The sequence below is a fragment of the Bos javanicus genome, chromosome 8 (genome assembly GCF_032452875.1).
Source record: "Bos javanicus breed banteng chromosome 8, ARS-OSU_banteng_1.0, whole genome shotgun sequence".
Classification (NCBI taxonomy): domain Eukaryota; kingdom Metazoa; phylum Chordata; class Mammalia; order Artiodactyla; family Bovidae; genus Bos; species Bos javanicus.
In genome coordinates, this window is record NC_083875.1 from 86,141,019 (window position 1) to 86,162,384 (window position 21,366).

A 21,366-nucleotide genomic window follows, 5' to 3' on the forward strand; every position below is an offset into this window, starting at 1 on the left:
CAAGTCTCCATTTCAAATTGAAGGACTTCTTTGAACATTTCTTACAGGGCAGATCTAGTTGTAATGAACTCCCTCAGCTTTTTATCTGGGAATTTCTTAATTTCTCCTTTGTTCTTGAAGAATTTTGCCAGATATTAAATTCTCAGTTGACAGTTTTTTTCCCCAGCTCTTTAAATGTATCATTTCATTGCCTTCTGGGATGCCTTACATATGATGAGTAGCTTGTCTTTTGCTGCCTTTAAGATTCTTTTTTGTGTGTTTGGTTTTTTCATTGTACATCTTGATTTGGTTCTCTTTAGATTTATCCTGCTTGGAATTGGCTGAACTTGAATTCAGAGATCTTTGTCTTTCTTCAAATTTGAGAAGTATTCAGGCATCATTTCTTCAAGTAATTTTTCTTCCCTTTTTTCTCTTTCATCTTCTGGGACTGTTATACATATTTTTCCTTTTAATGGCATTTCTAGATGGTATATTCATATATTTATAGATGGTATAATTATAAATCCCTTTGATTCTGTTCACTTTCCTTCATTTTTTTCTTCTTGATCCTCAGACTCAGTAATTTCAAATGACCTGTCTTCACGTTTACTGATGCTGCTGCTTTGGTTGCTATTGAATCCCTTCAGTGAATTTTTTCAATTCAGATATTTTATTGTCACCTCCAGAATTTTTTTTGGCTCCTTTCTACACTATCTCCCTTTGTTGATATTCTTGCTTTGCTCGTACGTTATTTTCCTGATTTCCTTTAGTTCTTTGTCCAAGTTTTCCTTTAGCTTTTTTGCATATTTAAATTGTTTTAAAGATGTGTAGCCAAAGTCAAAGGCTTTAGCATAGTCAATAAAGCAGAAGTACATGTTTAAAAAAAAGATGTTGTATAGCAAGTCTGTTGCCTGTATTTACTCAAGAATGGTTTCTGGAAATTTATTTTGTTCCTTCAAATAGGCCCTTTTTCTTGGTCCTGCGTCTGCTTTATGCTCTTTTGTTGAAAATTAGGAACATGAGAAAATAGCCACCTCCCCCTTCTTTGCAAACAAGCATGTAGTACCTTCAGTAATTGGCCAGGTATGTCCTCAGCCTTGGGATCAATTTGGGATGAAGCTAACATCTTAGGTTTTTCCTGGCTTTCGTCTTGCTTGGGCCATATGTGTACATTTCCCCTGACCCAGTTTCCCCAGAATGTATGGCTGCTGTTAAATGTGTTAACTTCTCTCAGAACCTGCTTCTCGGGGCCCTCCATGTTCTACTATATTCCTTTGCCTATAACTCTTGCTTCAGGTCTCCATGGGTCAGTGATTTCCCCTGCAGGTTTCACGTACTGTCGTGCCTTCCACTTCTTTCAATGACTTCTGCCAACCTGACATTTGAGCGGCGCTGTTGCTCTCCACTGGAGCTCTGAGCCAGCTGAGACAGAAATTAGTTCCTTGGGTATCCCACAGACTAGTCCTTCTAGCTTGAGGGAGAGACTGGGAATTGGGTTACTTCCTTTCAACCATGCCACACCTGGGAGAAAGTGGGGTGAGTGTGAGTAAAAAGGCTACAACTTCTCCTACTATTTGAATGTTGCTTTTTCTTGATTGGGCATTTGTTGGTGCTTTCACTGTCTGAAGGCAGTGTACCTTGTGTGAACTGGCTCTGTACAGCTGAGGCAATCACCAAACAGGGCTGACAGTTGAGTGTTCCCTGCCAGCAACACTCGCAGCAGCTGGGATAACGATTCTTCCTTCCTAACGAGAGATCACGGTGATGTGCCACAGCATCCACCTCAGACCTGAAGTCCTAGAAAGCAGAGGAAGGTTATGTGTGAGTACAGGCCATATGCATATAGTGGCCATCCAGTGGCTCTTAAGCTGGCCAACAGGTTGTCAGACATGAGTATCAGTTCTGACCTTGACCCCAGAAAATTCATATGTACCCTGACATTTCATTGTATGAGTTGGCTAGAAAAGTAGATGAATTGGAAATACCAGCACCATGAAATATGAGGGCGAAATGAGGACAGATTTTAAAAATACGAACACAGCATGGCCCAACCTAGAGTTCCTTTATTCCACCCATGCAGATAGGTAAAACTTTCTGGAATGTGTCTTCTATGGAGAAATTGAAGCAGAGGGGATATGACTTACAGGTGCCCGGTGGGAATGGTATGCTGGAATAAAAACAGTCAACTTAGGTGAAAGTCTGAATATTGAACAGATCATTAGCCTCTTGGTGCAAAAGCAACAAGTAAAACTATTTGTCCATTTAGCATGAATTAAGGCAGTGGCACCAATGTCCTGGTAGTTTCTTTACTGCCACGCACTCAAAGGTTTTTTTAAAAAGTCAATTTCACTTAAGATTCTCTTTGATGAAGTAAAATTCATCAATTTTATGTAAATCTTAACTCTTTAGTAATGACTTTAACATTCTGTGTGATGAAATAGGAAGTATACAAATGCATTTGAGTAATGTTTGAATTTGCGACCTGAAGTAGCAGATTTTTTTCATGGAAAACCACTTTTCCTTGAAAACAATACTGACAGATAAACTATAAATATTCAAACCTGGGTATTGGTACACATTTTCTCAAAAACAAAATGAGCCAGCTACTTATGACAGTGGCCAATGATAAAATTTTAAATTGTAGGTGAATTTATAATTGTAAATTCAGTGAGAGTTTCCCAATATTTCAAACTTTTCTTATGGGATCAGTGGTGATATTAATGATATTTTTGATATTATGTAGTAGAAAGTGTTACCATTTGCAAGACCAGCATATCTCAGTGAACCCGTATTTTCCTAGTGACAAAATGCATGATGTAACATGCATAATCTATGGGTAAAAGATTTATTCAGTATGTAAAAAACAGGATAAGGGATTTTAATGTAATGGTATGATATGATAAGTATTTAGATTCCACGTTGCAAATAACCTTTAGGAAGCGACCAGTTGTTGAATTTTGGTGTGATATCAAAGCAGATCCTGTGTATTGATACGAGGCTAGATTTTCTTCATACATCTTGACTGGAAATAACCTTTAGGAAGTGATCAGTTGTTAAATTTTGCTGTGGTGTCAAAGCAGATCCTGTGTATTGATACAAGGCTGGATTTTCTTCATACACTTTGACTGGAAGAGTGTATCACCATAAACTGAATGAGTACACAGATAGGAGAATCTGTATGTCTTCTAATAAGTCAGACATTGAAGAGATTTGCAAAAAAACATAAAAACAATACCACTCTTTCCCCCATTTCTCTTTGAAAAATAGTTTTGTTTTTATAAAATGCTATTTATCTTAAGATTATTATTTTAAAATATTTTTTTCTGTTTTCATTTCTAATATGATAAATTTTCATACATTTAACCCACTAAATAGAAATTTGTTGGTGTCTTCCATATTTTTTAAGTGTTTAAAGCAGTCCTGAAATCTGAACATTTAGGAATCACTGCTCTGGAGGTACGGATTTCCCTGGTGACTCAGCGGTAAAGAATCTGCCTGTGATGGGTTCGATCCCTGGATGGGGAAGATCCCCTGGAGGAGGGTATGGCAACCCACTCTAGTACTCTTGCCTAGAGAATCCCATGGACAGAGGAGCCTGGCATGCTGCATGCATTCCATAGGGTCGCCTAGAGTCAAAGAGGACTGAAGCGACTAAGCAGCAGCAGCAGCACCTCTGGAGATACACATCTGTAACTTATCATTGTCTACCTTTAATATAGTTCACGAGCAACGTAAGAACTTTACAACAGTGTACTTCCAATTGCTATCCGTACTCTCTGCTCTGTTGAAGTATATCTTACTTTTCTATATGCTAAACCCCCCACATTGTATTTTAATTTTTACTTTAAATATTTGAGGTACCCATGGAAGTGTACTGCTCAGAGCTCCCTTTAAGAAAAAAACTCACTAGTTGTGAGGCTCAGTTTCCTGAGAGCCTCCAGTTATAGTACCTTCAAAATCTCCCTCAGTTTTAGAACTGAGGACATGAGTTCTCAGGCAGTCCCCAGCAAATGATAAGAATAGCAGGTTTGCCAGGGTGTGACCATTTTACCAAGAACAGTGCTTTTCTAATAGGCTTTTTTTGCTATGGAGCTCCCTGTTGGACTGTCTGAAGTTTTAGTATATCTCCCTGCCAAATCCTGCTTCCTTCCACATTCCTTTTTCAGATGTTCGATTTACACTGTACTCTGAAGGGTTCCCCAGCAATATTCGGACCCCTTGTCTTGTCTTCAATAGACAACACTCCCAATAAGCCTCTCACATTCCTAACTCTTTCTTGTTGTTTGTTTCCTTGAGAGAGCCAACCGACATAGCACTCTTTCAAAAAAATTTTACTCTACTGCTTTTAGATTTTCTTCTTGCAGAATTGAATTTCTTCCTGTTATCATTTCTCTTCTTTATTTTTCCTTCATTTTTGAAGACTATTTTCACTGGATACAGAATTTAACTTGGCAATTTTTATCTTTCATCACTTTAATGATGTAGTTCTATTATATTCTGATTACATCAGTCATTTTTCTTTTCACTATTTCCAACATACATTGTCTTTTATTTGGACTGCTTTCAGGATTTTTTTTAGTTGTTGTTGCTGCTGTTTTTCTCATTCTTCTTTATGTTTTAAATTAAGAAAGATCAATAACACATTTATAGGAGACTTGGAAAATACAGAACAAAGTTACATATAGTTCCAGTATATATTACAATTATTTTTTAGGTAGCTAAATTAAGATTTTTAATTAGGGTTTTAATATCACACTCTCAAAAATTAATGGAATGAATAGACAGAAAAGTAGAATATATCTAAAAAGTACCATGAACAAATTAAACATAATTAAGATTTATACAACTTTTACACGACAGTAAGATACAGATTCTATTCAAGTTCCTATAAACTATAAACTTGAAGACACTGGAACATATCCAGGGATGTAAAACAAGGTGCAAAATTTTCATGGTCTAAAGGTATTGAAATCATACAAAATCTGTTCTCTTATTATACAAAGTCTGTTCTCTTATCACTGTGGAATTATGTTGGAAATCAATATCAAAAGATACTTGAAAACAATCCATATATTTTCAAGTGCAATGTGACATTTACCAAGAGAGATCTTTGTCTTAGCCACTGAAAACCTCAGTAAAGTTAGAAGACTGAAATAACGCAGAGGTTGATTGTAGAGAAGAAAGCATTTAAATAAGAAATTAATATCAAAATGAGAAATTAATATCAAAGATGTTAAAAAAACATGTATTTTAAAATTAAATGTCCACTTTTAAATGATGGGTCTAAGAAGCCATAACAGGGAAAATTAGAAAATATTTGTAACAGAATAAAAATGAAAAAAGAATTTACCAGAATTTGTCGCATACAGCTGAAGCTTCTCAATGCAACTAAATACAATGTAGTACCTTAAGGTATAAGAACAAATAATGGACACTAGCACAAAGTTTTGTGAAATTTGAACAGAATCTGTGCTTTAGTTAATAATACTGTATCACATGTTAATTTCCTGTTTTGTTTTTTTTTTACAACATAGTATTTATTTATATTCTCAGAATTGGGATTAGAAGTTTCGAACCTCCTTCAGTATTTTAAAAATCACTATAAATTTTCTAGACTTTTAGCAGTAGTACTAGATGCTGAAATACATGGAACTCTATCAAAGTTTTATGAATTAGAAATCTAGAATTCTATTCATGCCAAGTCAAACAAGTGGAATCAAAATGTCGTAATTTTTTTAGCTGGGCAAAATTTCATGGAAAAAAGGTGAAAAAGTGAAAGTGTTAGTCGCTCAGTCATGTTTGACTCTTTGTGACCCCATGGTCTGTAGCCTGCCAGGCTCCTCTGTCCATGGAATTCTCCAGGCAAGAATACTGAAGTGGGTTGCCATTTCCTTCTCCAGGGGATCTTCCTGACCCAGGGATTGAACCCAGTTCTCCTGCATTGCAGGCAGATTCTTCATCATCTGAGCCACCAGGCAAAAATTCATGTTTTCTGAAATACATGTATTATACATACTATTTACATATATATATACAAAAGATTTTCTACTCAGCTTGATAAAGGCTTGAGAACAACAAAAAAGAGAGAAATTAGAAAACATAAATAAATGAAATGGGAGGACTGAATATGAAATAGAAAAGGTGAAAAAAGCTAGATAAAAGTAAAAGATCATCATATGGTCCAGTCGTTTCTAAACATGGCTGCTCACTAGAAACACATCTGGAGCTTTGGAGAAAAAAATACCTGGGCATTTGTATTCTTCAAAAAATTCTGAGATAATTCTGATACACATCTTGATTTTAAAGAATGATTGCATGTTTTTCTATTAAATGGTAGCTTTAGTGAAATAGAATTGTGTTATTTTCTGTTGACCAATCATGATACATTAAGTGAATAATAGTTACATAATCACAATAGTAAAAGATGTTTATCAGTTTTCACAATCAATAGCCAGACAAAAAAATAAAAGATAATTACAATTGCAAGCCACTATGGAAACATGATTAACCTAACAATGTAAATTAATTACATACAGTTTGGGGCTTAAGTAGAGTGATAGGGTAAGTGGGAGTGCATACATGCACATATTTTCATCCACCCAGCCAGTCTATGTCTTTTGGTGCGTTTAATCCATTTACATTTCAAGAATTATCAGTATGTATGATCTTCTTACCATTTCCTTAATTGTTTTGGGTTTATTTTGTGTAGGTCTTTCCCTTCTATTGTGTTTCCTTTGTAGAGAAGTTCCTCTAGTAGTTCTTGTAAAGCTGATTTGGTGGTGCTGAATTCTCTTAACTTTTGCTTGTCTGGAAAGCTTTTGATTTCTCTGTCAAATCTGAACGAGAGTCTTGCTGCATAGAGTATTCTTGATTGTAGGTGCTTCCTTTCATCACTTTAAATATATCATGCCACATTCCCTTTTGGCTTATAGAGTTTATGTTGAGAAATCAGCTGATAACCTTATGGGGGTTCCCTTTTATTTTGTCATTTTTCCCTTGTTGCTTTTAATATTTTATATTTGTCTTTAATTGTCAGTTTGATTACTATGTGTCTTGGTGTGTTTCTCCTTTGTCTGCCTGGACACTCTGCTTCTTGGAGCTGGTTGACTATTTCTTTTCCCATGCTAGGAAAATTTTCAGCTATTATCTCTTCAAATATTTTTTCTCTGGTCGTTTCTCTCTTCTCATTCTGGAACCCCTATAATGCAAGTGATGGTGCATTTAATGTTGTCCCAAAGCTCTCTTGGGCTTCCCAGGTGGTGCTAGTGGTAAAGAATCCACCTGCCAACGCAGGAGACATAAGACACTTGGGTTTGTTCCCTCGGTCAGGAAAATCCCCTGGAGGAGGGCATGGCAACCCACTCCAGTATCCTTGCCTGGAGAAGCCCATGGACAGAGGAGACTGATGGGCTGCAGTTGATGGGGTTGCGAAGAGTTGGGCATGACTGAAGCAACTTAGCAGGCACGCACACATTGGAGGGGGATTATGTGGAATAAATGAGATAATCATAGCACAAGGTCTGGCATGAAGCCAGCCCCTAACAAAGTCTTATTTCCTGGTCTTCTCTTGGGACAGTCTTCCCTCTAGCACTAACCATTCACAGGTAGTATGTCTGAGTACACAAGCCAGCTGTCTTCCACTTGTCCAGTGTACGGGCATCACCTGAGGGGTAGGGCACTCAGTGTTTGCCTTCAAGAACATACAGGCAATCCATGAACAGAACAGAGATGACTGGCAGTCCAGATTTTCAGTACAGTAGTGAGCATGTAGTTCCTTTTTCTTTGACGCCTCAATGTGTCCATGAGGATAGCAGTGTGACGCAGAGGAAGACCCAGTCTGCAGCCAATAGTAGTGGTGTAATGTTAGTCGCTCAGTTGTTTCCAACTCTTTGTGACACCATGAACTGTAGCAGGCCAGGCTCCTCTGTTCATGAGATTTCCCAGGCAAGAATACTGGAGTGGGTTGCCGTTTCCTTCTTCAGAGGAGTCTGCATCTCGTTACGTCTGATTACAACTCTTAAGAGTCACCAGCTGCAGGATTCAAGCAGGTCCCTCCACTTCTCTGATCCTGTTTCTTCATTGAAATTGGTTTAACATGAGGGGTCAGTGAGAGAATACAGGTGAAGGGCTGCATATTGTCTAGTACTGCTAGTGCTGGATGAGGGTTGCCTTCTCCCACATGGATTCCTTGTAAGATCCAGTGGAGGGGAGAGCAGTCAGGACGGTCATAGAAGTTCCTTGTTGCTCTCAAGGCCTTACTGTGGCCTGGGCCTTTGGGACCGAGTCTTCTGTGATGATGAAACAGTTCTGTGATATCCATGTGCCGTGTGTCTCTCTGTCTTAGGGCATAGGCAGAGGCACCAGGATCTTGACTCTGTGCAAATTCTCTTGGGAGGTTTAACAAAGGGTCTAGCACAGCACTGTCCAGTAGAAATATAAATCACGTGTTAAGTTTAAATTTTATAGTAATCACATTAAAAAGAATGAAAAATAGGAAATTTTTATTGTATTTATTTAAATTAGTATACAGGAGACTTAAGAGACACAGACTCCATCCCTGCGTCGGGAAGATGCCCTGGAGGAGAAAAAGGCAACCTACTCTAGTATTCTTGCCTGAAGAATCCCATGGACAGAGGAGCTTGGTGGGCTATGGTCCATGGGGTCGCAGAGCCAGTTGGACATGACTGAAGCAACTTAGCATGCACCTAAAATATTGTTTCAACATGTAACCAATATAAAAACATTTATTAATGAGATAAATTGTTCTTTTTTCATACTAAGTCTTCAAACTGCCATGTGTATTTTACATGTACTGCTACTGCTACTGCTGCTAAGTCACTTTAGTCGTGTCCAACTCTGTGCAACCCCATTGACGGCAGCCCACCAGGCTTCCCGTCCCTGGGATTCTCAGGGCAAGAACACTGGAGTGGGTTGCCATTTCCTTCTCCAATGCATGAAAGTGAAAAGTGAAAGTGAAGTCGCTCAGTCGTGTCCGACTTTAGCGACCCCATGGACTGCAGCCTACCAGGCTTCTCCGTCCATGGGATTCTCTAGCAAGAGTACTGGAGTGGGGTGCCATTGTGTGTACAATAATCTTAATTAGGACTAACCACAGTTCAAGGACCCTAATATTAGGACAGATAATGGCAACCCACTCCAGTATTCTTGGCCTGGAGAATCCCAGGGATGGGGAGCCTGATGGGTTGCCGTCTATGGGGTCGCACAGAGTCGGACACGACTGAAGCAGCAGCAGCAGCAGCAGCAGCAGCAGTGGGATGTGACCTCCAGGAAATAGAGCCATGCTGCCATCTCATGGTTATGCTATCAAATAGCATCCTGAGCACCCACAGGCCAGGCCTTGTGCTGGCACCAAAGGCACAGAAGTTAAATGCTTCTGGTCCTGGAGTGCCTTCATCATCCTAGTGAGAGAAAAGGCACCAACCTTCCAAGAGTCCAAAGTTCCAGAAGAGAAGGCTTTTACAATGTTCTGGGATTTGGAAACACCAGGGATGATCAGTTCAGTTCAGTCGCTCAGTCCTAACGGACTCTGCGACCCCATGGACTGCAGTGCGCCAGGCCTCCCTGTCCATCACCAACTCCCAGAGCTTTCTCAAACCCATGTCCATTGAGTCGGTGATGCCATCCAACCATCTCATCCTCTGTTGTTCCCTTCTTCTCCGGCCTTCAGTCTTTCCCAGCATCAGGATCTTTTCCAATGAGTCAGTTCTTTGCGTCAGGTGGCCAAAGTATTGGAACTTCAGCTTCAACATCAGCCCTTCCAATACATAGTCAGGACTGATTTCCTTTAGGATTGATTGGTTTGATCTCCTTGCTGTCCATGGGACTCAAGAATTTTCTCCAACACCACAGTTCAAAAGCATCAATTCTTCGGTGCTCAGTATTCTTTATAGTCCAACTCTCACATCCATACATGACTACTGGAAAAACCATAGCTTTGACTAGATGGACATGTGTCGACAAAGTAATGTCTCTGCTTTTTAATATGCTGTCTAGGTTGGTAGATCCGTGGTAGCCCACAGCACCAGGGGTGATAGTCAGCCAGAGATGTGAGAAGCCTTTAGGGACAAGGAGGCACTTCATTTGCTTTTTAAAAACAACTTATCTCATTGCTCAGATTTTCTATTTTTTCATTTGTTTCAAAGACTTTGTACTTGCTTCTTTGTACTTGCTTCTTATAGTGTTTTTATAATCAAATTTCATTATTTGATTCATTCTGGGGTTTGATTGTCTTGGCATTTGTGGATAATTGATACTAGATAGGAGCCTCTGGATTCTATCTTCTTTTTCTAGGAGTTGGGGTTTAAAATAAGGACCAGCTGAATGCAGCTGTTCAGCTTCCCACTGGGCCCCAGAAACACTTCCTTGGCAAAATGGAGCACTTACACTGTGCCACTGCAGTGGGTAGGTACCTTTCAAGCCTATGTGGGTCACCAGTTCACATCTGCTTACTGCCTCTGAGTGAAGGTTTTGGTTGGCACCACTGACACTTGGAGAAAGAGGGGCAAGCAAAGTGCTAGTTAGACCCACCACCCATCATCTTACTTTACCTCATTAATCCCAGGGGAATGGAAACTCACTTTCCCAATTGACCCACTGGTACCAGGAGAGGACTGAAGCAGAGTGATGACTACCCTCCCTAGCACCATCTTGTTCTGCCTTACTAATGCCACCTAGAGTGAAGGCTCAGGTTCCCTAGGGGTCCTCTTGATGGGGTTTTAGGGTGAGTGAACTGCTTACTAACTGTGCTTTACTCTCTGCCTGTTTAATCTCATTGCTGGCAGGTGGAGGTGGAGGTTTAGCTCCGTCTTGGACTCTGCTGATACATCAGGTGGAGTGGGGGAGAATGGATTACTCACTGGATCAGAACTGAACTGCATTGCTTTGTTCATTGTGGATGCTGGATATGCGTGCAGACACTAGGCCTTGCTGATTGGCAGCGGGATGGGGTAGGGAGGGAGCAGGTATTAGTGTAGTGTGAGTAGCCTCATTATTGTATCTTGTCATTAAGTTTTGTTACTGTCAGGTGAGGAGGAGGTTCAAATTGCTGTAGGACTCCACTTAAAACTGCTCTAGGTGTGAAGGTAAGAAAGTGGGGGGACTGGAGCACTGCCTGTTTACCCTAGTGAAGGATGGAAAATCAACTCTCCACCCAGCCTACTGATACCATTTGAAGCTGGAGGGCAGCTTGTAAGGTGGAGGATGATAAGTGGAAGATCACCCTCTGCTTGGCTCTATGAAACTATGAAGCAGGATGAAGTTTTTTCATCTGTTCTTGGTTAGAGGAGGGTGAGTATTGCCAAAAAAAGTTTTCTTATGTTAAACAAATGTTTTCCTAGTCTTTGGCTAGGGGGAACAAAGTTTTCTTTTTCTTGGAGGTTTTTTGGTCCATGCCTTTTGGGCTGTTCCTGCTTGGAGGCTTCTTAAGCAATCTGTCCCAGTATATATAAGGGGCAATAGAAACAGAGAATCCACTACTGTATGGAGCCTCACATCCCATGGCCCAATGACAGTCTTCCTTCTTCCTGTTACATTCAGATTCTGCCTATACTTGTGTTATGTCCAGTATTTTTTAGTGGTAGGAGGAAGAATCTGGGAGGAAGGTTTTGCTGAAATTCAAAATGCATTTTTCCCTTTATTTTACTGAATCATAAATGTACAATAGCATCCTAACTCTGTGGTGGTGGTTGTTGTTTAGTCGCTAAGTCATGTCTAACTCTTTTGTGACCCCATGTGTCGGGGTCCAGCCTCAGCAGAGTCCAGGGATACCCTCAGGATGAATGGCGTTGGCAAAAGAGATGACACAGGGAGACCAAGCTTAGGTGAAGCGGGTCTGTAACTTTATTTTCAAAAGGAGCTTTTATATCCTGAGTTACACATTTCCAGAAGTGAAAGATGCAGAGTCATGCAGAAAGTACTAAATAAAGTTACATTCTTATGGAGCAAAAGTGTAGTGGGTTACAAGAAAGAAAGAACTTATTAACTCAAAGGTCTAATGTTGCTAATGCCAAAGCTATTACTTGTTTTTTCTACATTCCAACTATATCAACTAATGCACTCCCAGGCGCACAATGGGTAAGCAAGCATTGGCTCAACAATGCAGTATTCTAATAAAACTTTTTCACTGCTCGAAGGTCATGGTTGGGATGTTGCGTTAGTTGCAAGAGTATGGATAAACCTGCCAAGCAAGCTAGAATGCCAACAGAGGGATTTGAATGGAAATACTCCTTTCATGCTCAGACTCATTAACTAGAGCCCTAAGTTGATTTTCTTCAGAGAAAGGTGGTCGGGGATAGCCCCCTGTTAGTGTCAGAAGAGTTGGTGAAAGGCATAGTAAACAGTAGACAGACAGATTTTGGTTTTAGGGTAGATGCTCGAGCAGGTCCAGGGAGTCCCTTGAGTCCTGATCCGCCTTGCCTGTCAGGTCTCCTCCGCATGACCTTGTCATGGGTGGGATCTCCTGAGCTGGCTCCCGGCACCCATGGGCTGTGGACTGCCAGGCTCTTTTGTCCATGGGATTTTGCAGGCAAGAATATTGGAGTGGGTTGCCATTTCCTTCCCAACCCAGGGATTGAAACTGCATCTCCTGCATTGGCAGGTGGATTCTTTTTTTTTTTTTCATGTAAATTTATTTTTAACTGGAGGATAATTGCTTTATAATATTGTGTTGGTTTCAGCTATATATCAACACGAACCAGTCAAAGGTATGTGCTATGCTGTTCTTAGTTGCTCAGTCATGTCTGACTCTTTGTGACCCCATAGAGTGCAGCCTGCTAGGCTCCTCTGTCCATGGTGATTCTTGAGGCAAGAATATTTAAGTGGGTTGCCATGCCCTCCTCCAGGGGATCTTCCCAACCCAGGGATCAAACCCAGGTCTCCCGAATTGCAGGTGGATTCTTTACTGTCTTAGCCACCAGGGAAGCCAATCATAGTGCTCTGTGGCAACCTAGAGGGATGGGATGGAATGGGAGGCAGGAGGGAGGTTTAAGAGGAAGGGGGACATACATATGTATACCTATGACTACCTATGACTTCCCTGGTGGCTCAGATAGTAAAGAATCTGCCTGCAATACAGGAGAACTGGGTTCAATCCCTGGGTTGAGAGTATCCCCTGGAGGAGGACACGGCAACCTACTCCAGTATTCTTGCCTGGAGGATCCCATGGACAGAGGAGCCTGGCGGGCTACAGCCCATGGGGTCACAAAGAGTCAGACATGACTGAGTGACTAAGCACAGCACATCTATGACTACATATGTATGTCCCCCTCCCTCTTAAACCTCTCTCCTACCTCCCACTCCATCCCACCTCTAGGTTGTCACAGAGCACTGGATTTGAGCTCCCTGAATCATACAGCAAATTCCCACTGCCTATCTATTTTACATATGGTAATATATATGTTTTAATGCTACACTCTGAATTTATCCCACCTTCTCATTCCACCCCCCACTGTGTCTACCTGTCTGTTCTCTATGTCTGTGTCTCCATTGCTGCCCTGAAGATGGGTTCATCAGTACCATCTTTCTAGATTCCATATATATGTGTTAAAATGTGATACTGGTTTTTTTCTTTCTGACTTACTTCACTCTATATAATAGACTCCAGGTTCATCCACTTTATTAGAACTGAGTCAAATGCATTCCTTTTCATGGCTGAGTAATATTCCATTATATATATATATACCACAGGTTCATTATCCATACATCTATCAATGGATATCTAGGTTACTTCCATGTCCTAGCTATTGTAAATAGAGCTGCAGTGAACTTTGGAGTACATGTGTCTTTTTAAATTTTTTGGTTTCCTCAGAGTATATAGTTAGTAGTGGGATTGTTGAGTTATATGATGGTTTTATTCCTAGTTTTCTAAGGAACCTCTATACTGTTCTCCATAGTGGCTGTATTGTCTTCAATTCCCACCAACAGTGCAAGAGAGTTCCCTTTTCTCTACACCATGTCCAGCATTTATTGTTTGTAGATTTTGATGATGTCAGTTTTCACTCCTATCCCAAAGAAAGGCAATGCCAAAGAATGCTCAAACTACCGCACAACTGCATTCATCTCACACGCTAGTAAAGTAATGCTTAAAATTCTCCAAGCTAGGCTTCAGCAATACGTGAACTGTGAACTTCCAGATGTTCAAGCTGGTTTTAGAAAAGGCAGAGGAATCAGAGATCAAACTGCCAACATCCGATGGATCATGGAAAAAGCAAGAGAGTTCCAGAAAAACATCTATTTCTGCTTTATTGACTATGCCAAAGCCTTTGACTGTGTGAATCACAATAAACTGTGGAAAATTCTGAAAGAGATGGGCATACCAGACCACCTGACCTGCCTCTTGAGAAACCGGTATGCAGATCAGGAAGCAACAGTTAGAACTGGACATGGAACAACAGACTGGTTCCAAATAGGAAAAGGAGTATGTCAAGGCTGTATATTGTCACCCTGCTTTTTAAACTTATATGCAGAGTACATCATGAGAAATTCTGGGCTGGAGGAAGCACAAGCTGGAATCAAGATTGCCGGGAGAAATATCAATAACCTCAGATATGCAGATGATACCACCCTTATGGCAGAAAGTGATGAAGAACTAAAGAGCCTCTTGATGAAAGTGAAAGTGGAGAGTGAAAAAGTTGGCTTAAAGCTCAACATTAGAAAACTAAGATCATGGCATCCAGTCCCATCACTTCATGGCAGATAAATGGGGAAACAGTGGAAGACTTTATTTTTCTGGGCTCCAAAATCACTGCAGATGGTGATTGCAGCCATGAAATTAAAAGACGCTTACTCCTTGGAAGGAAAGTTATGATCAACCTAGATAGCATATTCAAAAGCAGAGACATTACTTTGCCAACAAAGGTCCATCTAATCAAGGCTATGGTTTTTCCAGTGGTCATGTATGGATGTGAGAGTTGGACTATAAAGAAAGCTGAGAACCGAAGAACTGATGTTTTTGAGCTATGGTGTTGGAGAAGAGTCTTGAGAGTCCCTTGGACTGCAAGGAGATCCAACCAGTCCATCCTAAAGGAGATCAGTCCTGGGTGTTCATTGGAAGGACTGATGTTGAAGCTGAAACTCCAATACTTTGGCCACATGATGCGAATAACTGACTCATTGGAAAAGACCCTGATGTTGGGAAAGATTGAGGGCAGGAGGAGAAAGGGATGACAGAGGATGAGATGGTTGGATGACATCGTTGACTCAATGGACATGGGTTTGGGTGGACTCTGGGAGTTGGTGATGGACAGGGAGGCCTGGTGTGCTGCGGTTCATGGGGTCGCAAAGAGTCGGACACAACTGAGCGACTGAATTGAATAATGAAGGATGCCAAGCATCTTTTCATGTGTTTATTATCCATCTGTATGTCTTCTTTGGAGAAACATCTGTTTAGGTCTTTTCCCCACTTTTTGATTGGGTTGTTTGTTTTTCTCGTATTGAGTTGTATGGTTGTTTAGTCACTAAGTAGTGTCTGACTCTTGCCACCCCATGGACTGTAGCCCACCAGGCTCCTCTGTCCATAGGATTTTCCAGGCAAGAATATTGGAGTGGGTTGCCATTTCCTTCTCCAGCTGAGTTGTATGAGCTGCTTGTATATTTTTGAAATTAATCCTTTGTCAGTTTTCTTTGCTATTATTTTTTCCAATTCTGAGGCTTGTGTTTTTACTTTGTTTGCAGTTTCCTTTGCTGTGCAAAAACTTTTAAGTTTAATTAGGTGCCAGTTGTTTATTTTTGTTTCTGTTACTCTAGGAGGTGGGTCATAGAGGATCTTGCTGTGATTTGTGTCAGAGTGTTCTGCCCATTTTCCTCTAAGAGTTTTATAGTTTCTGGTCTTAACCTTTGGGTCTTTAATCCATTTTGAATTTATCTTTTTGTATGGTGTTAGGCAGTGTTCTAATTTCATCCTTTAACACATAGCTGTCCAGTTTTCCCAGCAGCACTTATTGAAGAGACTGTCTTTGCCCCATCGTGTATTCTTGCCTCCTTTGTAAAAAAATAAGGTATCCAGAGGTACATGGGTTTATCTCTGGACTTTCTATCTTGTTCTATTGGTCTATATTTCTGTTTTTGTGCCAGTACCATACTGTTTTGATGACTATAGCTTTGTAGTATAGTCTGAAGTCAGGAAGGTTGATTTCTCTAGCTTGATTCTTCTTTCTCAAGATTGTTCTGCCCACTTTTTGATTGGGTTATTTATTTTTCTGGTACTGAGCTGAATGATATGTTGTGCAGTCAAAAAATAAAAAAGAAAATAATAAACACAATGCCTCTTTTCTTTCCAAACTGCCTAACGGTAATTATCTCAAATGACATCAACTTTTCCATACTCCTTGCCGTAATCTCTAAGCTGATGTTCCTTAGTATCTTCTTTAATTCCACCAACAAACAGTCTCTTCACAGTGCCAGATTTTCCAGATTCCTCTTTGGCTATGGCGCATTATGGCTATCTCACTTGTTCATCAGTTGAATGAGATTTTGCAGCCACAGCAGGATCAACCTCAGTTATGGATGAAGAACTTACAAAACCAGATATTCTTGATCCTTTGGTGACAGGATCCCTCATACCACACAGTCTGTAAGTTTTCCCTGTGGCTTAGAGTAGCTCCTTAAATTTTCTTCTGTGGTTTCAAAGCTTGGTGGTGGTTTAGTCACTAAGTTGTGTCTGACTCTTGCGATCCTATGGACTGTAGCCTGCCAGGCTCTGTCCATGGGATTCTCCAGGTGAGGATACTGGAGTGGGTTGCCATTTCCTTCTCTAGAGGATCTTCCCGACCCAGGAATCGAACCCTGGCCTCCTTCATTGCAGACAGATTCTTTACCAACTCATCTATGAGGGAAGCCCCTTCAAAACTTAAACCACCAATAATGTTTACAGTAATGTCCTTTTCTCTCTAAACAGGAGACTTAGTCACTTCAGCTGGATTTCAGTCCAGACAGATGAGAGATATCCACCAAGGAGTATGAACATACTTGTCCTGGCACTGTTGCCTTGAAGACATTCGTTTTTTGATGGTCGCTGCTTTAGTGTAATGCATGTAAAGATCTTCCATACCACAAAATGGTTTTCAAAATAATTTACATTTCACATTAGATCTCTGATATCTCTTTTATTTTTTTCAATTTGCAAAGATTGTTTATTTTCCAATGTGCTGGTACCTGGCAGTGTTTTCTCAGTGGATTTATTAATCAAGGTACTATCCAATTAAAAACTTTCTCCAAGAAGTCATCTTGGCAAAGATAATTTAACTTCGACATTTCTACTTAACCTAACCTTGCATTGTGACTTGTGAGAAGACCCTGCTAGTGAGAAAAAAAGATCATTAGTTGCTATTATTAATCACAGGAAAATAATTCAAATATGCCTTACTTTATCAATCAGTGGGTCAAAAACACATTACTGTGGGTAGATACTAAAGTTCTATTTAACAAATTTGTAACATTAATTCCCAGGTGTTAAAGCTTTGTATTTGTTTTGTGAGCTAGCTTAATTTCCCCCAAATAACTATTTTTCTCAAGCTTACCAAACTGATTTGAAATCACCTTTTAAAATTTTCTTCCCTCTCTCCCTTCCTGGTTACTTTATGACTTTCCCTTTAGTACCATTTAGCTGACTTGCATTACTGTCACATTACAGTTTAATATTAAAATGCTAATAATAGAGGAAATTGGGTTTTATTATTTACTACCATTTTTGTTCTTTTTAAAAAATTTATTTTGTTATTGAAGCATAATTGCTTTACAGAATTTTGTTTTCTGTCAAACTTCAACATGAATCAGCAGTAAGTATACAAATATCCCCTCCCTTTTGAACCTCTCTCCCATCTCCCGCCCCATCCCAGCCCTTTAGATCAATACAGAGCCCCTGTTTGAGTTTCCTGAGCATACAGTAAATTCCCGTTGGCCTTCTATTTTACATATGGTAGTGTAAGTTTCCATGTTACTCTTTCCATACATCTCACCCTCTCCTCCCCTTTCCCCATGTCCATAAGTCTATTCTCTGTGTCTGTTTCTCCATTACTACTACTACTACTAAGTCACTTCAAATGTTTCTCCATTGCTGCCCTGTAAATAAATTCTTCAGTATCATTTTTCTAGATTATGTATATATGCATTAGAATATTCATATTCTAGATAATGATAAATATTTATAATATAAATAATATATTCTATTATATAATATTATAAATAATGTAATATTATAAATACATATTTATCTTTCTCTTTCTAACTTACTTCACTCTGTATAATAATAGGTTCTGTGTTCATCAACCTCATCAGAACTGACTTAAATATGTTCCTTTTTATGCTGAGTAATAGTCTATTGTATATATGTACCACAACTTCTTTATCCATTCATCTGTTGATGGACATCTAGGTTGCTTCCATGTTCTACCTATTGTAAATAGTGCTGCAAAGAACAATGGGATACATGTGTCTTTTTCAGTTTTGGTTTCCTCAGGGTATATTCCTAGGAGTGGGATTCCTGGGTCATATGGTGGTTTTATTCCTAATTTTTTAAGGAATCTCCATACTGTCTTCCATAGTGGCTGTATCAATTTACATTACCATCAACAGTGCAAGAGCATTCCCTTTTCTCCACACCCTCTCCAGCATTTATTGTTTGTAGACTTTTTGATGATGGCCATTCTGACTGGTATTTACCACCATTTTTAAATAAATATCATCAGTATAGTTATCCAAATAAATATTAGAATTACTTTGTGGTGTTGAAATATATGCAAATACTCTTTGAATTACTTTAAAGTTACTGCTTATTTTATGGAAAACCTTGAATTTAGCCTTCTTTGAGATTTTATTTATATAAGAATATGTATATTTCTGCTTATAGGAGTCATGTAAAAATGAAAGTGACTTTTAAGATTTTTGAAACATATTTTACATACTTCTCCCCTAAATTTAACATAAAGATTTTCTCAATCAAGCATTTTGGCCTAATTTTGCCCCTCTAATTGAGGCAAAAATACTTGTGAGTACTTTGATTCCTCGCCATGTGAATATGAAGATTTCCATTCTGTCTGGCAGGTACAGGCACTATTCCTGGCCTTATGTGTGCTCAGGCATTTTCCATTAATCTTTTTCAGTTTCTTTCCTGGGAGTTGCACTCAACTGTTGGTAGGCACTCAACTGATACTTGAGGAAGAAGTTCCTCCACTCTGAGTGCCCTTTTCTGTCCTGTTACCTGAAATTTCTTAAGGCTAACCTGGCTCCTTACCCGTTTCTCAGGGTCCATTGCTCTTCATTGTCTTATGTCCAATGTCTTCAGAAGTGTTATTTCACATATTTCATTCTTTTTAAAGTTGTTTTAGGCAAAAGGTTAAATCTGGTTCCCATTACTTCATTTTGAGTATTGAGTAAATAGGAAGTAATTTGAAAACATTTTTGTCAAATGTCTAGAAAAACAGTATGTCTATTTATAAATACTTCAAAATGTTTTTAAGCTTCCTACTCTGTTACATCTAATCAGATTTTTTTGTATTAGTAAAATAATTTTAATTTTAGTTATTATAGCCTTAAATGTCTTCAAGCTTAGTTTTTCTTCGTTTTCTTTTAATAATTATTATTAATAAACCAGAATTTTCCTGTTTAAAAAAGGAAAAATCCCAAGACTTTTGGCATATTTTAGAAGTACATTCATTACATGCTGTTATTAAAATATAAAAACAGTTGGGTGAATCTGTAGTATGAAGGACAGGTACACATCCAGGTGACTAAAAACTAACAGGACCCTTCGTTTAAAAAAACAAAGTTAAAAAAGGAAGATTTTAGTGCTCACTTGAAACAACCCTTCTCATCTACCTGAAAGTCACTTTGACTTTAATTGTGCTAAATCGTCAGGCGAACTCCGTGCGACACTATGGCCTGCAGCCCGCCAGGCCCTCTGTCCATGGAATTCTCCAGTCAAGAATACTGGAGTGGGTTGTCCCGTGCCCTTCTCCAGGGAATCTTCCCAACCTAGGGATGAAATGCACGCCTCTTACATCTAACCTGCACTGACAGAGGGTTCTTTACCACTAGCGCCACCTGGGAAACCCCATGAAGATGGAGGTGCCAGGGATTGAAACAGGGATCTCATAAATGCGAAACACACACTCCACCACAAAGCCATGAACTACCACCCCCACATCTTGTCTACTCTGTAAACTTACGTGCTGTGCTAAGTCGCTCAGTCGTGTCCGATTCTTTGCGACCCCATGGACCGTAGCGCGCCAAGCTCCTCTGTCCACGTAGATTCTCCAGACCAGAATACTGGAGTGGGATGCCATGCCCTTTTCCAGGCGATCTTCCCAACCCAGGAATCGAACCCAGGTCTCCCGCATTGCAGGCGGATTCTTTACCGCCTGAGCCACCAGGGAAGCTCTTGTCTAATTTTTCACAATTTCTCCAAGGGCACAAGTGACTGTCATTCTGAAACTTGAGCGAGAGAGTACTACAGTTGAAGAGTCAGGTCCAGTTGGGAGGCATGCCCTCTCCCCGGGGCATTGTGGGTAGTGTAGTCCCGCGCCCCTAGCTCACTGAGCGCGGTCTTGAGCTCTGGAGCGTTTAGGGTTGTGCGATCTCGCGCCCCGGGGAATTTTGGGTATTGTAGTACCCACCCCGAGGTGTTGTGGGTAGCGTACTTCTGAGCCGCGCTGTCGTATTTTTGGACGTGGTGACAGTTTTTCAGTGCTTGTGGTGAGCTATCCCGCCTCTGGCTGCTGAGTCCAAGAGAGAGAGGCTCCGGAAAGCCGGGAGAGGGCGGGCGGGTTTGGTACGCCCTGTCCGTGGGGTCTTTGAGGTTTGATTTTATTTTTCCCCCGGGGTCAGGCGCGGTCCACCTCAGAGGAGCTGTTGGCAGAGGTCTCGGGTCGCTCAGTGTCCAGCGGTGCTGGGTACTCAGGGCCCTTCCTGAGGGGTCAAGACTAGTGCGGGTGGCTTGGGGGACACAAGTAACCTTTGTCCGGGGCAGACATCCCCATTGCTGAGCGCGTGCCTTGGACATTCTTCCTGGGTGTTAACTGGGGGAGTGTAGCTGGATGATTCCTACCTGGCGATGGAGGCAGCGCTTGGTCCCAAGGACCTAGGTTTTGCAGGGAGGACTCGCATGGGGCAGACACTCAGACTTAACCTTGACTGACAATGGTGGTGGGGGAAACTTGGGTCAGCGGCCTTGGGCCCCACGGGCTCATGGGGGAGTTGGAAGGGCCTGGTGGGAGTCAGACACCCCGGGTTTGCGTGGGGCACCCTTGTGCTCACATCTGCGACTCCTCCCGAAGTTGTCTGACTCCTCTGGTGCTGGGGCTCTTCCAGCAGCTTGGAGTGGAGCCCACAGGGCAGAAAGCTTTGTTCAAGCCATAGGGGACTGGTGGGCTGACT

General features: G+C 40.6%; 1 protein-coding gene across 5 annotated transcripts in view; it reads left to right on the forward strand.

Moving 5' to 3' along the window:
- Positions 1-19,033: 19,033 nt before the first annotated feature.
- The window catches only part of ZNF169 (zinc finger protein 169), a 65,511-nt gene continuing 63,178 nt past the window's right edge, over positions 19,034-21,366 (forward strand). The window contains exon 1 of one of the 5 annotated variants that reach the window (XM_061426259.1): positions 19,034-20,685. The gene's annotated coding sequence lies outside the window, so the exon portion shown is untranslated. Of the gene's footprint in view, positions 20,789-21,366 lie in introns of all 5 variants that reach the window. The other 4 variants (XM_061426260.1, XM_061426257.1, XM_061426261.1 and 1 more) reach the window with 4 other exon arrangements.